This window comes from Ochotona princeps, chromosome 8 (genome assembly GCF_030435755.1).
Source record: "Ochotona princeps isolate mOchPri1 chromosome 8, mOchPri1.hap1, whole genome shotgun sequence".
In the NCBI taxonomy this organism is placed as follows: Eukaryota; Metazoa; Chordata; class Mammalia; order Lagomorpha; family Ochotonidae; genus Ochotona; species Ochotona princeps.
In genome coordinates, this window is record NC_080839.1 from 79,106,366 (window position 1) to 79,121,915 (window position 15,550).

Genomic DNA, 15,550 nt, shown 5'->3' on the forward strand with positions numbered 1-15,550 from the left:
AAGGTAAGTTACTGCGTGTTAAAAAGTTAATGTCACCTGGGGGATGTTGTATAAATGGAAGTAAGGAAATTAACAAAGGTAAGTTACTGCATGCTGAAAAGTGAATGTCACCAGAGGCAGAGTGGAGCAGTGATGACAGCGGGCAGACAGAGGGCAGCTAATGGGTCCAGGGGTGTGGCAGCACAGAAGTCGTGACTTCTAACACACTACGGTGCAGTAGGGTCACTGACAGAGAACAATCAACTACAGTGCTCAAAATCACCGGCAGAGGACCCAAAATATCCCAGCACAAAGAAATGTTACACGACTGAGGTGCTGGACATGTGGCTAATCTGTTCATCGCCCACTGCATACGTGTACTGAAATACCACACTGCATCCCAGAGGTGTGCACAACCACGACTGAATATAACAAATTCTCCAAAGGAAAAAAAAGTCAGGGACCAAGAGGGACATCACCAACAAATGGTCAAAGAAACAATTCCTCAGGAAGAATAAGGAATGCTAAGTAGACACACCTGCACCCCGCACCTGAGCCCCAAATCACAGGAGGAAGAACTGACGGGACTGCAAGCAGGCAGTTCAGCCATTTCAGCTCTGCACGCACCCGAGCAGCTAGCCACCAGCTGGGCCTGCTCCGTCCACAGCGCTCCTTCCAAGCAGAGCACAGTGCACATTCTTCCAGCTCACATGGAACATTCTAGGCCATAAAACATGCTTCAACGCAGAAACAAACAAGAAGCAGAGCACGCAACTGTGCTTGCACATCACAACAAAATTAAATTAGAAATCCCAACGGTACGATGTATGGAAAATGGCCAGACATTAAACAGGGCATCTCAGACAGCACCTCGGCCACGGCCACAGCACTGCAAATGGAAAAGCAGCCCCCAAAAGAGGGAAAGAGGAGAAGGAGGAGTGCATGTGTGTTTGTAGTGGAGGGGGGTTACTTCAGGCAGACTGTTCCATTTCCAGCTGGAATGCCAGAGAATGCCAGGAGCAGCCGCCCCACCCCCACCCTGCGGAGACTCCTCAGCAGGCCCAGCGTCCACTCAGCCAGCGAGGGGTGACCAGTGCAGAGTGTGGGTGCTGCAGGAGCTGTCGCTGGGCTCAGCTGCACCCTCATGGTCTCCCGCACTTGCTAGGGCACCCCCCTGCTCCCCTGCTCCAGGTGTTACCTTGGACTGTGGGTGCAGCACCTGCTGTTGAACTGACCTGGGTGTTGAGGCCTGTGCCACGCTGCTTTGCTGCACTTAACAGTCTCTTCAGGCCCACAAGGGCAGATGGCCACTGAGACACAGGGCTGGTTCGTTCAGATGCGTATTTGCCACATACAGAATAATAAAATGTGTGTTTGAGGGTGCAGAATTTACATTAACCCGAAATAACTTATTCCACCCTGAAATGTGCAGTACTCATCCTGCAGTAGCCAAGGACATTAGTCCCAGAGCCTATGCTGTCTCCAGGTACTGAACTGCAAGGATGCTCAAAGCAAGTGCAGACACCTGCCGCCCTCGGGCTGCATAGGCGCCTCACATCGTCTCTGGCTGAACCGCAACGCTAACGCAGGGTCGGTGTTACGGAAGCAGTCCTGGGATGACCCTGTTCGGGGAATATGGGCCAGGGGAAAGGTCTGTGCATGCTGAGAGCAAACACGATTCGCGTTCCCGGAATACCTGTAATTCATAACAGGTTGAATCCAGGGCTGTAACACAGTAATTGAAGAAAAAAAAATCTAAAAATAGAAAATGAGTCCCAGTGTTTGTGAGTTCTGATCCTTTTCGCCAGCCTCTTTTCTGGGTCTCCTAATCATTTTCTCCATGAAATCCTCCTTCACTTTAATATAATAGAGACGTTTTCCCAAGTCCACAGTCTCCAAAACACTCACCTCACCAGAGAGCGGCACTTCCTTAACCATGCCGAGCTGTTTTCCACTTGGAGCTATCATTTAAAAGCAACACAAACGCCAGGGGCTGCACTTGTGTGTAAGTCATTTGTTTTTCCCTACACTGAGCCAACCCAAGTTCTATTCTTTCCTGCCCACAGCACAGCCCACTTTGGGGGCACTAGAAAATGGCTCTTGCAGTTGGTTCACTCCACGGAAAAAATAATAACGCTACGCTCACTGAGAAAGCCTCATCTTATCTCTCCAAGCATTTATTATCACATAATGGTAGTTACAGTGTAACTAGATTTGTTTCTACAAACAGTATGATGTTGGTAACATGCACAGTCAACACACGGATTCAGCTAACATGAATTCAACCAACCATGAATTAAAAATATTTGGAGAAAAACATGTCATTTCAACTGAAGTCACACAAGCTATGATTATCTAAGTTTCTAGATTATTATTTTGATTTTTTTAAAAAATGTTTTATTTCAAAGGCATGGAGAGAGGGGGAATGTCAGAGAAAGGAGAGACAGACTGAAAGAAGGGAGGGGAGGGGAGGGGAGGGGAGGGGAGAAAGAGGGAGACAGGAAGAGAGACCTTCTACTCAACGGCTCACTCCCCAAATGCCCATGGTTACCACTACTGGGCCAGGCCAAAGCCAGAGCCTGGCAGTCAGTCTAGCCCCCCCACATGAATGGCAGAGAGCCAAGTACCTGAGCCTCCTGGGATACACACTAGCAGGAAGCTAAACTAGAAGCAGAGCAGCCAGGATGTGAGCCTGGGACTCCGATATGGGATGAGAGTGTCCCACGCAGTCACTTAAACCATGTTTTACCAGGCCTGCCCCTGCATATTATCTTTATCAGCAGCTCTGCTAAAGGTGTTTATCACTAGGAATCAGTTTATAGAGGTGAACGGTTTTAAAAACCACCATACAGTGGTATTTCAGAAAAGAGAAAACAGAATCCAGGTAGGATCTAATGGCCTTTATTTTAAAAGACAATGTACTGGGCTAAAAGTTCAGCACTGCAGCTTAGTGGCCCTGGTACTGTGTTGAAGATTCAAACTCAGCAAAGCCCATCCCTCTGCTCCTGCAGCTCAGCAGGTACCCACCCAATCCTCGCATACGGAACAGGTGCACAGCAAGCTCTGAGTCATGGTCTTGCAGGGGAGAGTTGAAAGAGGAGGCCGGACTTCATCCTTGCACCTGCTATTTCCAGGGGCCTCATCTCGCAGCAGGTCAAACCCTGAGCAGCGCTTCAAGCCCCAGTAATTAAACCCACATGTAACCCCCCACGAGCCACAGCATCATGTAACACACATGTTCACATCCATTCTGCTGCTTTTCCATCTCTGGAGTTAACATGTGGTGCCCGGATTAAGCAATGGTCCACTGAGCAAAGCTCAGAGCTAGCTATTACAACCAGGCATGCTGCATCCCAGCAGTAAAGGGAGGCTGCATCCTCCCAGGTCACCCCCTTCATACACCAGACACACACTGGGCACTCGGGTAGCCTGCGATGCCAGCTAGCAAGAAGAGGAGTCAGTTTTTGGTCTGTAGAGAACATTAGGTTGCATCAGAACACGCTGAGACCAGACTGGGGTGCAGCAGCAGTAAGTGATGGGTGGGGGATCCAGCAGGAGAGCCAGGATAATCCAGCCTCAAGGAACAGCAGGCAGCAAAGCAGGCTATTGGAAAACAGGCCAGAGGCAGCCAGTGGTTTTGAAGTAACAGAGCAGTTAAACAAGCAAACATGTAGATCCAAAATGCAACCTTGCCAGGAGGAGGGGAGAGGCAGGAGGGGTCCCTGCTGGCAGAGCTGGCCAGCAGGCGGAAGAGGGGAGGAGATTTCATGTGCTGGACATGCAGACATGGGCTGGGTGCAGACATGGAACAGTGCCGCACAAGCCAGGTCTCAGATGCTGCCACAGTGCCTCCTGGTTCTGGCAGAGCGGGTCAAGCAGGGACACTAGCCTGAAAAGAAACCAGGCTCCTCCAAGTCCCTGCACACCACAACACCTGCACTCAGAGGACGGGAACGTCGAGGCATTTTCTGTACCCTTTCCTTGAGAGAGAGAGAGAGAGAGAGAGAGAGAGAGAGAGAGAGAGAGAGAGAGAAAGAGAGAGAAGAGAGAGAGAGAGAGAGAGAGAGAGAGAGAGAGAGAGAGAGAGAGAGAGAGAGATGCATTCCCTTTTGCTAATAAACTCCACAATCACTCACAATGGCCAGAGCTGGGCCAGGATGAAGTGGGATCCAGGAAGCCAATTAAGGTCTCTGATGTGGATAACAGGGGCTCAGCTAACTCAGCAATCATCTGCTATTTCCCAGGATCTGAAACCGGATCGGGAGGAGAGCCAGGACTTGAATCCAGACACTCCAACGTGGGACATGGGAGTCTTACCTGGTAGGCCAAACGCCTACCCCAACATAAATACATTCTGAATTCTGTGGCATTCACATTATTTAAAGTACAGGGCAATGGATTTATTCACACACTTTATCCCAATGGAGCAAAAATACAATGTCAATATGTAATCCATATAAGACTTGTTTCTGGGGACAGGTGTTTAACATTGCAGTCATAACACCCACATCTCACACCAGTGAGTCCTGGTTCGCGTAACTGGATCCCTGCCACCCCCAGGAGACCTGCATCGAGTCTCTGCTCCTCGGTTAGGGTCCGACCCAGCTTCTGCTATGTCAGATATTTGCAAAGTGAACCAGCACATGGGAGTTCTGGCTTTCTCATAAATAAAATATTTTTTTTAAATGGCTAAGTTCTTTGCATTCTATTTTCCACATCATATCTTTGAAATTCACTTAAATCACAATAAAGAGGAGAACTGGCCAGGGTCCCAGGGATCCAGCTCCTTAGTCAGTCAGGAGCTCCCAGGCTGGACAGCAGGTCCCCAGCACAGTGCTGGCTTCCAGCTGGCTGTGTGCACAGGAAGTCCTGTCCACCCGCTGAAGAAACAGCCCTCACTGCCAGGCTGGCAGGACCCAGCCGGGGACCTCTGCAGTCCCTTGGCAGACACAGCCGAGCGGCTCCTCTGGGGCAAGGCTGGCCTCGCTCCACACGACTGGGTACTGGGAGAAAATAAGGTCACCGTCCAGAAACTGTGGGCCAAAGGAGAGCAAGTCCCTGGAGCATGGGCAGGACCTACAGCCATGTCAGGAGCAACAGGGACAGGTCCTCCTGCAAGGCACCCATGTGTGCACTTCAGAGCACCGCGCAAGACCTGCAGTGTTTGCGCAGCATGAGCAAAACCTCCAGTGACTGTGGGTGTCCCCCTGCTTTACAAGGGGTAGAAGACATAGGCAGGCCATGAGGCCGCTCTGTGCTCTCACTGCTCACATTATGACAGCACAGATGACAAAGACAGCCACTCGTGACTATTACAACATGCACCTGTGGATGTTTCTGGACTCACCTGCCCTTGAAGGGAAAGACGCAGCCCAGCCCAGCACCCAGGGGCTGAGTATCTACTATGTGCAAGTACCAGAAGTTCACCAACTATCAAGCAGGGCTGGGACTTGTCAGCTCTGGCCACACCCCACGCAATGCCACTGTACACAAAGTGGCAGGAGTGTAGAGTGCTACATCAGCCACATGCACACGATCCGGACCCTGTCACATGTGGGAGGTGGGAAGGCATGACGGGCACCATGGCACCAGGCAGTTGCCGACTGCCTGATCTCTCCAATCCTCAAGGGCCAGCTGCTGCCCAGGGCTGCCCGGCAGCTCTCACTTCCTCACCTTGTCTCACCAAGGACTGTCCCCACAGCACAGCCTGAGCCAGTGTCCTCCCTAGAGCTGCCTATTCCAGACAACCCGATTCCTTCCTGATAAAAGGGGGCAGCTGCAGCTGACACCTTCCCCGCCACCTCCCTCACTGCCATAAACACAGATATGACTCCACAGCTCTGCTGGCCACCCTGGGCACAGGGCAACCTGCATGCCAGGCAGAGAAAACTCATGGGGTACAGGAAAAACAAGGCCATGGCTCTCAGTGACATCACAGAGCAGCCATCAGTACCACAGCCACCTGCCTGCACACCTTCCTGCTACTAGGTACCTAGGCCTGGGGACACACACTGACCAACACGGGGGCACACCCCTGTGCTCTAAGGACACACACTGACCAACACGGGGACACATCTGTCTGCTCCAGGGACACACTCTGACCAACACGGGGGCACATCTGTCTGCTCCAGGGACACACTCTGACCAACACGGGGGCACACGCCTGTGCCCTAAGGACACACTCTGACCGACACGGGGGCACACCCCTGTGCTCTAAGGACACACACTGACCGACACAGGGGCACTTGTTACTGGGATTCTATGGGGTGGGTTCTTTACAGGTGAATTTAAAGAAGCTAAGCTCAACAGAGCAGGCCCTGATCCAAAGTGATAGGTGCCTTTTGAAAAGTGACATAGAGACGGGGACGAGAAGGCAGTCACATGAAGACAGCAGCTGCAGTGACACATCCACCTGGACCCTGGACTCAGAACCTGCCACCACTACTACCTAGACTGCTTCCTGTCTGCTTCTGTCCCAGGCGATACAGGAAATCCTACCTCACATCTGTCCATGTCTGGCCATCTCATGGTGCCAAGAGGGCAGCCATCAGGACAAAGCACAGGGGCCAAGCTGGGAAAGGGTGTGGTCACACTGACATAAAGACAGGCTCATGGAGCTGGGAAGGGGTGTAGTCACACTGAAGACAGGCTCATGGAGCGGGGAAGGGGTGTGGTCACACTGAAGACAGGCTCATGGAGCGGGGAAGGGGTGTGGTCACGCTGAAGACAGGCTCATGGAGTGGGGAAGGGGTGTGGTCACTCTGACATGAAGACAGGCTCATGGAGCGGGGAAGGGGTGTGGTCACACTGAAGACAGGCTCATGGAGCTGGGAAGGGGTGTGTTCACACTGAAGACAGGCTCATGGAGCGGGGGAAGGGGTGTGGTCACTCTGACATGAAGACAGGCTCATGGAGCTGGGAAGGGGTGTGTTCACACTGAAGACAGGCTCATGGAGCGGGGAAGGGGTGTGGTAGCTAATGCCTCATTGAGACATAAAGAGGAAGGAAGCGAGGGAGAGGGGTGCTGCTATCTCACCAGTTCTGTCCCTTCGGCACACCGCACTGAGATCCCTAGCTGTCAGGGGAGGAAGAAATGCAGACATCCAGCTCCTGCTCAGCCCCCAGCTTCTCTTCTGGAGCTCCCTGGCCTTCAGGAACTGCACCCCCTCACTTCACTCCACCCACTTGCAAGAGATAATGCAAGAGCCTTCAGGAGAGGATGCCAGGTCCCGCTCTTTGCTGTCAGCTGCTCAGCGAGTAGATTCAGCGGAGACCTCTGCGGGCCTCCCTTGGAGCACCCCCGGATGGGACGCGTGGGTGCACAATGGACACACGCTCCAGGGGAGAATGGGGGCTCCGAGTCAGAGAACGTCTGGAACATGGGGACACCCCTCCGGGCACACTGTGCGGGGCTCCTGCACGTCCCCAGCTCCAGGTGTGAGAGCCACACCAAGCAAGGCCCTGCTGCCTTTTCCACTCTCCCAAGGACAACTCCATCCAGACAAGAACGAGGCAGCCCCACCTCCCACTCCAGCCCCTTATCCTCCTTTCTGTCAGGACTGATTCCTGCTCACCCTGCAATGCCCCTTCTGTTCCAGCTCCTGTATCCTCGACCCCATCCCTCAACTACTCCCTGGAATTCTGGCAAAACATGCCTGGGTGAGCCTCTGCGGTCACCTCAGCACACACCCCAGCGACATCACAGGGACAGGCCCGTCCACCATTCCATGCACATCCCACAGTGCTACCACTGCAGGATGCCCAGAAGGTGAAACCACTGCCCCAATCAGTGGCCCATTCTATCGCAACTGGCTTACATGCTCTGTGCAAAACCAATTCACCTGCTATGGTACCCACTGTGGCACCTCTGGAGTTACCCATCATGGTACCCATATGCCATCACCCTCCCCTGGACCCTCCACCTCACCCACCACAGTGCCCAACATGGCCCTCATCACTATCCACCACAATGCCTACCATTGTATCCCCTGCCATATCAACTACAGCACCCACCCCACAAGCACCACTGTGCCCACCAAGCACTCACCATGCTACCAGGACCCCCAGGCTTCCTCCTCTCATTCTGGGCCACCAGGACTGCAGCTGTGATCCTTCCTCTAACCCCAAACAAACATTCCCACCCAACTCCCCATCAGGGGTGTCCGTTGGCAGAGAAAAACCCGTATCTCTCAGCGGGCTCCCACCAGGCAGGGCATGCAATCTCTTCTCCCACTCGTTCAAGGGCTCACTGTCCGAGATTACACACACATGTCTTGCTCTGGGTTTCTCCATCATGCAGTCAATCGTGTTGAGAATACTCATTCAGGAACAGAACAGGCACCCAGGGGAATACAATGAAGTGCCTACCTTGGCATATCTTACAGCTTAGCAGAGAAAATAAGACAGTTACATAAATCCCTAAAATTAGTGAGTTTCAAATGCAACCAGGAATTGTGAAAAGAAGTTGCTATGGAAGCACCTGGGCGTGAGAAGCACTGTGGCTGAGGAGTGGGGAGGGGACACAAGACCCTGTGAGCACAGGGACTGCCCTGACGCTCTCGGCCGCGCACCTCCACCTCACAGCTGTCAGGCGCTAAGAGCAGACAAGCGCACCTCTGTAGTCTACCCTGGCAGTATTCCAGGGCTCTGGGGAGGAGGCAGCAGGTGCTGGCTTAACAAGAACCATCAGGGTTTTGGCACAGGGCAAGGGGAGAACACCCCCAGGTATGAGCTGATGGCTGCCTGGATGGTAGCTCTGGATGGACAGGGCGAGAGCCCCCGAGTACTCCAGAATGCTCGATCCAGGAAACACAGGGGCCCTAAGAAGCAAAGGGGACGCCAGAGGCCTTGGGATAGACAGGTGAAGGCTAAGGGACACTAGCATGCCAAGAAGACTGTGCAGGACCCCTCCCAGCACCCCACAAGTCAAGCAGAGATAGGGAAGATGGATGCCTTGCTTCCTTTAGGGGTGCAGATCTCACTGGGCAAAGGGGGGCCAGAGGCCAGCGGGGTGCGGAAGCCCAGAGTCCACTCTGCAATGTTAGGGAAGCTGCTATGGATGAGGCAGTCACAGAGGGCAGGCCGAGGTGTGGATACCAGGATTGCACCAGGTGCCCAGGGAACTGCACCCGTGAAGTGGGGGCACCAGGGGCAGCTGAGCCACATCCTAGTTCCATGTGTCTTACATGATGCCTCCCTCCAAGTGACCTTGACACGCAGCCCACCTGTCACCCTGCTGCAAAGAAAAACTCGAAGAACAGCCTCTATGCAATTTGCAAGTATTCCCAGTTACACAAACTGCTAAGGCATGAGCACCTCCCCAGAAGAGACTCAAAGCCCTGTGTGATCAGAAACCCTTCCCACAGAGCTGAGCTCCACCACCCTCAGAGGTAGAATGCTTCCCTTGGCTCCCTTAGTGCCCAGTCAGCCTGCAGGACTGTGTCGGGATGAACAAGCCTCAACCTGCGCCTCTGTGTCAACACCCAAGCTGGCCTGTGACTGAGGGCAGCAGGTAGACACTGGCCAGGGAGAAGGCCAGCAGTCCCTGAGACCACTGGGGACTGGCACACAGCGTGCCCGTATGGTACAGAGGGCAGACATTCTGCACCTTCTTGCACTGCCTTCTCCATGACGAGGAACTGGAGGGAATACAGACAAAGAGGCTCTGGAAGGAAGTAACAGGAACACCAGTGCATCCAGGAGATCTTCCAGAAGATACCAGGAACGAAACAACAGTGCTGTCCTGGGCACCTTGGTACGGACAGCTCCCTGGACAGCCAGCCCCACCTGGATGCAGCAGAGCGCCCCGGAGCTGAAATCCCCGGTGACTTCATGCTGCTGCCCACTGTTCCCACATGGCACTTTGATCTTGCCCCCTCACTGGCCTGGCTAGTTCCGGTGCATCACAGCAGACGCCCCACCTGGGCTGAACAGGTCTCCCTTCCCTGCTCCTACTGGCCCTGTTGCTACGACAACCTGGGGGTGTTTTTGTTTCCGGCTTGGGGCTGAACTGTAGAGTGCTCAAGGTCACGGACCCTGTCACTGTACGCAGGCCTCAGAACTCAGCCAGCCTTCAACACTCACATTTAGGTGACCCTGGATGGGCATCGTCGCCTGTCAGTTGAGGGCAGAGGTGTGCCCCTGTCCGGCGAGGCCAAGTGAAAACCTCATCTACTATAATCCATGCACGGCATGGACGAGCATGCCAGCTGCATGGGAAATGCTTAACGGACTTGAACCAGTCTGTTCTGCTTCCAGGCCCAAAGACACCCGAGATAATTAAACAGGCTGGCAAACCTCTTTACACATCGAGGAACCAACTCTGTTCTGGAACACTGCACCCACCTTGTAAGCCTGCTCCTTAGAGAAAACTTTTCTCCCAGGCCCAGAGAACATTCTGGAAGCACATTCCAATCCAAATTTTAGATCCAGGAAGCTGGAGACTCTTAGCAACACAAACCACTCATCCCAGCTGAGAAAAGCCACTCTTCGTGCTTTTTCTTGCAAAGATTTGCATTCAGCAAGCAGTCCTGCAAAGCTCTGTTCTAAACTATGACTGAAGCAGGGGCGTTTTTATTCCCGGATCAGGGCAAATACCTGGGCCCAAACTTGACTTTATCCTGAAAGAGCTGGTCCACCCAAGGAGGTGAAGAACCCAGCCAAGCTCAAATAGCAGTGCCCTTCAGTGTTGCCAACTAGCAGGCAAGGGAGCAACCCCTTTGATTTAACTTCCTCACCTCATTAAGAAAAGGTACTCATTTATATCAGTAAGGCAGACACAGGGAGAAGGAGGCTGGTCTCAGAAACAATGGCCTCCAACAACACTGCCAGTCGCAGTCAGGTACCTGACCCTCAGCTGCTGGGTTGCACAGGCAAAATGTTCCCCAGGGTGATGCTGAGCCCTCCATCCCATCCCATCCTTGAACCCTGACCCCTGACACCCTTGCAACATGCACACATGCACCCCCAAAAGCTGGGAGATCCTGCCTGCTCACATGCCTGGGAAGCATGCAGGGTTCTAAACCACCCCAGGGAAGCTGAGACCACTCAGACAGTCAGAAATGTTGAAGCCCCAGCTAGAGTGCCAACCTCCATCCCTCTGTGCGCCCTGGGCTCCCGACCCCTCGTCACCAAGCTGGTATCCTCCTGGCCTCAGTGAGGGGCCTATGTGCACACGCATCGGTTCTGTGATTCGCAGGGTCCAAGCAAAGGCTTCCTCCAGCTCCGGAAAGATGGGCTCTGGGGAAGCAGGAATGTGGACAAGGAAGCTGTGGGCCTGGAGTGGGCTAATGAGTTAATTAACACTCATTAAGCGGAGCACTCAGGAATTGGGCCTGCAGCTATAGCACCTGGTCTAATCAGGCTCATTGGCGCCTTAGTGGGGCCCTAATGGCTGGGGGCAAAGAGTATATATAGGGGTAATAAAGAGGCTTGAAAGAGACTTCTCCCACCATCACTGGTCTCCCTGTGTCGGTGCTGGACCCCCGGACCTTCGCCTGACCCCCGGACCTTCGTCTGACCCTCGGACCTTCGCCGTGCCCATGATACCGGCTCTGCTGGCCGCGACATGGGGCCAAGTTTAGAAACACAGTGGAAAAGGCGTGTGCTCAGAGGACCCAGCTTGGCTACGTGGCTCACGGCTCGCAGCTCCTCGCGCCGTGGCTGCCGCTGCACAGGGAACAACGTGTGAGGTCTCCTGACGGCCCAAACCGCAACCAATTCCCAGCAGACACACTATATTCCAGCAGCTCCCGGATGGCGAGCCAGCAAGCCCAGGCCCTGGGTTGCATTTGCAGAACACATGAACCTAGCAGGGTTCCATGCATTTTCAAACTTTGCCTCCCTTGATCACAGCATGCATTCCTGGTTGCATCCATGAGTTCCCCTTCCAGGGATAACCATGCTACTGTCACAGCCTCCTTAAAAACTCCAATTGTGCCGAGTCTGCACATTTCCCATCCCACGTTCTTATAAATGTGCCTCCATACAGTGTAGGCTCTCACCTGAGAGCCTGTGAGATCACACCAGCCCTTCCAAGACACAGGCTGACCCTTCTGAAGTGCAGCCCTGATGCTCACTCTCCTCCAGAGCCATCTCCAGCGCCCTGTGCTGTGGACCAAGCCCAAAGCGCTGGACTGGAACTCAGAGCTCCTGACTTGACCCCATCCGACCTCTGCAGCCGCACTGCCTTTCGTACAAGAGCAGGTAGATGCAGGGCCCCGCAGCTGGGGTGTGCACCCAGCATCCCAGCAGGGCCCCGCAGCTGGGGTATATGCGTACCCAGCATCCCAGCACCTGGCGCGGAGCCCTGGCTCCACCTTCTATCACGCACACCTTGGGAGGAGCAGGCAGGCTTAGGAACCTGGGTGCTGCCCACCAACATCGGAGACCCAGGCTGAGTTCCTGCTCCTGGCTTTGGTTTGAGCCACTCTTGGCCTCTGCGGACATTTGGGGAGTGAACTACCAGAGCTCTCCCTAGTCTCTGCCTCTCAGATAAACAATTGAATTAAGACCGTCACAGGCCACATCACAGCTCAGGTTGTTAAATCTGGGGAGAGTAGTTTGAGAAAACAAACAAGTCTGGGTCTTGTCTCCAGGGGGCAACTCCTGGCAAATCCAGGGTGCATCCTGGTCTGTGCCTACCCCACCTGCTGGCACACAGGGCCCTGCCACCACCTTGAACTACCCCATCCACAAGCCCACCCACATACCTTTTCCCTCCCCCTTCCCCCTCTCAAAAAAACCTACCCTAACCTTTCCACTCCTGTGTCGCCCTCCAGGACCCCTCAGGCATCTACACCACAGCTTTCTATCTGCCGGGTTATTTAGGAAAGCATCTCCTGTGAGCCTTAATTCCGCCACCACCCCCCCCACACACACACACACCCCTGCGGGCGTGTCTTGATGCCATCTCCCAGGCCTCACGTTGGCAAGCCATTCAGTGTAATGCGTTCGGTGCGTTTCTAGCGACCTGGCCGGACCCCGGGCCCCGCCACGGGCAACAGGACCCAAGGGCAACAGGACCTACTCGCAGGAGCTCCCCGGTAGGGCCTTGCCCAAGTCCTCTGTGGAGCCAGCGGTCGACCTCGCGCAACGCAAAGCAGGGACAGCTGCTCAAGGGCCATTTCTTTCCACTCATTGGGAAGGACTGGGATGGAGCCAAAGACAGAATGCAGGAACTTTTGGAGACTATCAGAGCCAGGCGCAGGGGTCGGGGCCGGGGAGCGGAACCCGGGGCGCCTGCAGTGGCGGGAAACCGGGACAGCGGCAGAGGCTTCCTCAAAGGACTGGGCGGCGCCAGCGCCCCTTATCGGGCCCTGGCTGACTGAGGACGCAGGCTGCGCACCGGGCGTGCGGGCAGGGACGCAGGATCCGAGCTCCCGCGTCCCGGCGCGACCGCCCGGCCCCAAGATCGCACGGTTGGCCGCGGGCCTGCTGTCCCCCGGGTCACCGGAGGCACCCGGGACAGGGGATTAAGGCGCGCGCGGTCGGCGAGAGGTTCCAACCCGGCCGGGGCTCTGGGGACGAAGGAGCCATCCCGACCGGGCCACGGACGGCTCAGTCGGGGTTCTCGCCCCAGGGCCCAGCAGCAGCCACCAACCCCGAAGCTCGCCCCACAGGGCCCTCCCCGGGCCGCCCTCCCCGGGCCGCCGCCGGCTTCTGTGATGCCGACACAAAGGGCACGCGCGCGTCACCCTACCTGGTCCCGCGCGGCCGGGGCTCCCTGCTCGGCCGCGGTGCGCGGCTCCGACGGCTCCGCCCGGAGCGAGCTGTGAGGTGCCCGGTGCCCGGTGCCCGCCGCTGCCAGCCCGCGCCCACGCCGCCACAGCCCGCCCGGAGCCGCCCTTTATTCACTCCCCGCCCTCCAGCCGGGGAGAGCGGCGGCGGCGCGAGCGGGGAGCGCGAGCGCGCACAGAGGGCCGGGCGCGCGGGAGGCTCGGCCCCGCTCCGCCCGCCGCGCTGCGCCCCCTGCCGCCCGCCGGCCCCGAGGAGGGCGAGTCCTGGGGGACCCAGGGACCCCAGGAGCGGAGGCCAGGGACGAAAGGGGTGACCCAGCCCCACGGTCACTGCAGGTGCTGGAATGCCCGCGAGTCCTGACTTCCCAGAGCCTCCCTGGGGTCGTACACACCAGGACCTGGCCAGGACCGGGAGCTTTCCTGTGTGGAACCTGGCAAGAAACTTTCCTCCCTCCCCTGGCGGTTCGCAAGCCTGAGGCAGAGCGAGAGAGGTCGACCTGCGCTGGAGTCCCGGGGCAGGCAGAGCAGTTCGCAGTTCTTAAGACCTTTGGGGAAGAAGTTCGAGTTTTTGCTGCTGCCTTTAGTCGCTAGGAGTGACAAGAGTGTGGAATTACCTGTCCCGAGGAGTGCTGAGATGAACGAAGGGCAAGTGGGTACACAGGAGGCTAGTTTTCCATCTCGCATGTATCAGCATAGTTCAGAAAGCCCGTGCCAGCCAGAATTCACTGGTGAGCTTACTGTGATGCAAAAACAGATTTGTACAAACAAGGGGTCTTCAAAAAGATAATGGAAACGCATATTATGAAAAGATGGATTTCAAAAAGTTTTTTATTACAGCCACATAACTTGCGTTTTAATTCGATTTGCCTACAGACTTTTTGACCCACAATAAAATCATCTTCCCTTAAAACGCCAGCTTGCCACTCTGCCTGGTCGGACTTGCAGCTGTGCCTTGTTAGCCAGCTGCCACGAAGTAAGCAACTTCTCTGTATTCGCACCTGCTTATCTAGAAAAGCCAGGGAGCCATTTTAAGTGTCTCCTGGAGCTTTTCGGAGGGACTGAGTAAGCCAACTAGTGAATTAAAAATCCATCCTTAGCCATGATTTGCCCTGTTTTTCCCAAGCATTTGGCAAAATATTTGTAGCTGTTTTGAAACTCTGCATGGCTTGTCTTTCTCTGTTACATCCATGTCTTAAAGAAAAGATTTACATACACATCATATATATATATATGGGGGGGGATCTGCTGGTCTGTACTGAGAAGTTACTTTGGCAAATAACTCCCCTCTTTGGAGATGCAAACCAGCCGGTGCCTTAAGATGCCTCCATTTGTGCCACAGGAGTTGTGGAATCACGCAGCGCTCTCTCCCCCAGCCTCTTGCTGCGGGGAGCAGTTCTGCACGGAGGCCTAAGCTCGTGAGAAGCATGTGTTCTCCCCGCACGCCCACGTAGTCCCAGGCCTTGCCTGTGAACTGGCAAGTCAGCCAATGCTGCAGGTGCGCGGAGAGTAACACTCCCAGCCGTGTTGCTCGGTGAGGCGGCCTGGGCTGAGCAGCTCCAGCTGGGAGCCTGCAGAGAGACCTGGGCTCCAGGAAGTGGCTTGAGCTGCAAAACCAACACTGTGTATCTGAGGCTTGTGACAACGTGCGTGTTCACACCGCACTCTGCTCTCGGGGATGCCATCATGGTTCGGGTGCCGGCAGGGAGAACACCACTGGCAGCAGGTCCGGAAAGGTGGCCTTGCTACGATCTGCTCAGGCCGTCCCTGAGAACTCGGAGCTACTGCCCTACGCGGTTGGTGTCTGCGGAATAGCAGCACCTGCTACACTCGGGCTC

General features: G+C 55.2%; 1 protein-coding gene across 1 annotated transcript in view; it reads right to left on the reverse strand.

The window, feature by feature from the left end:
* Positions 1–13,715, reverse strand: part of RNF144A (ring finger protein 144A) — an 84,016-nt gene extending 70,301 nt beyond the window's left edge. Inside the window, exon 1 of the mRNA XM_058668311.1 lies at positions 13,679–13,715. The gene's annotated coding sequence lies outside the window, so the exon portion shown is untranslated. The remainder of the gene's footprint in view (positions 1–13,678) is intronic.
* Positions 13,716–15,550: the final 1,835 nt, after the last annotated feature.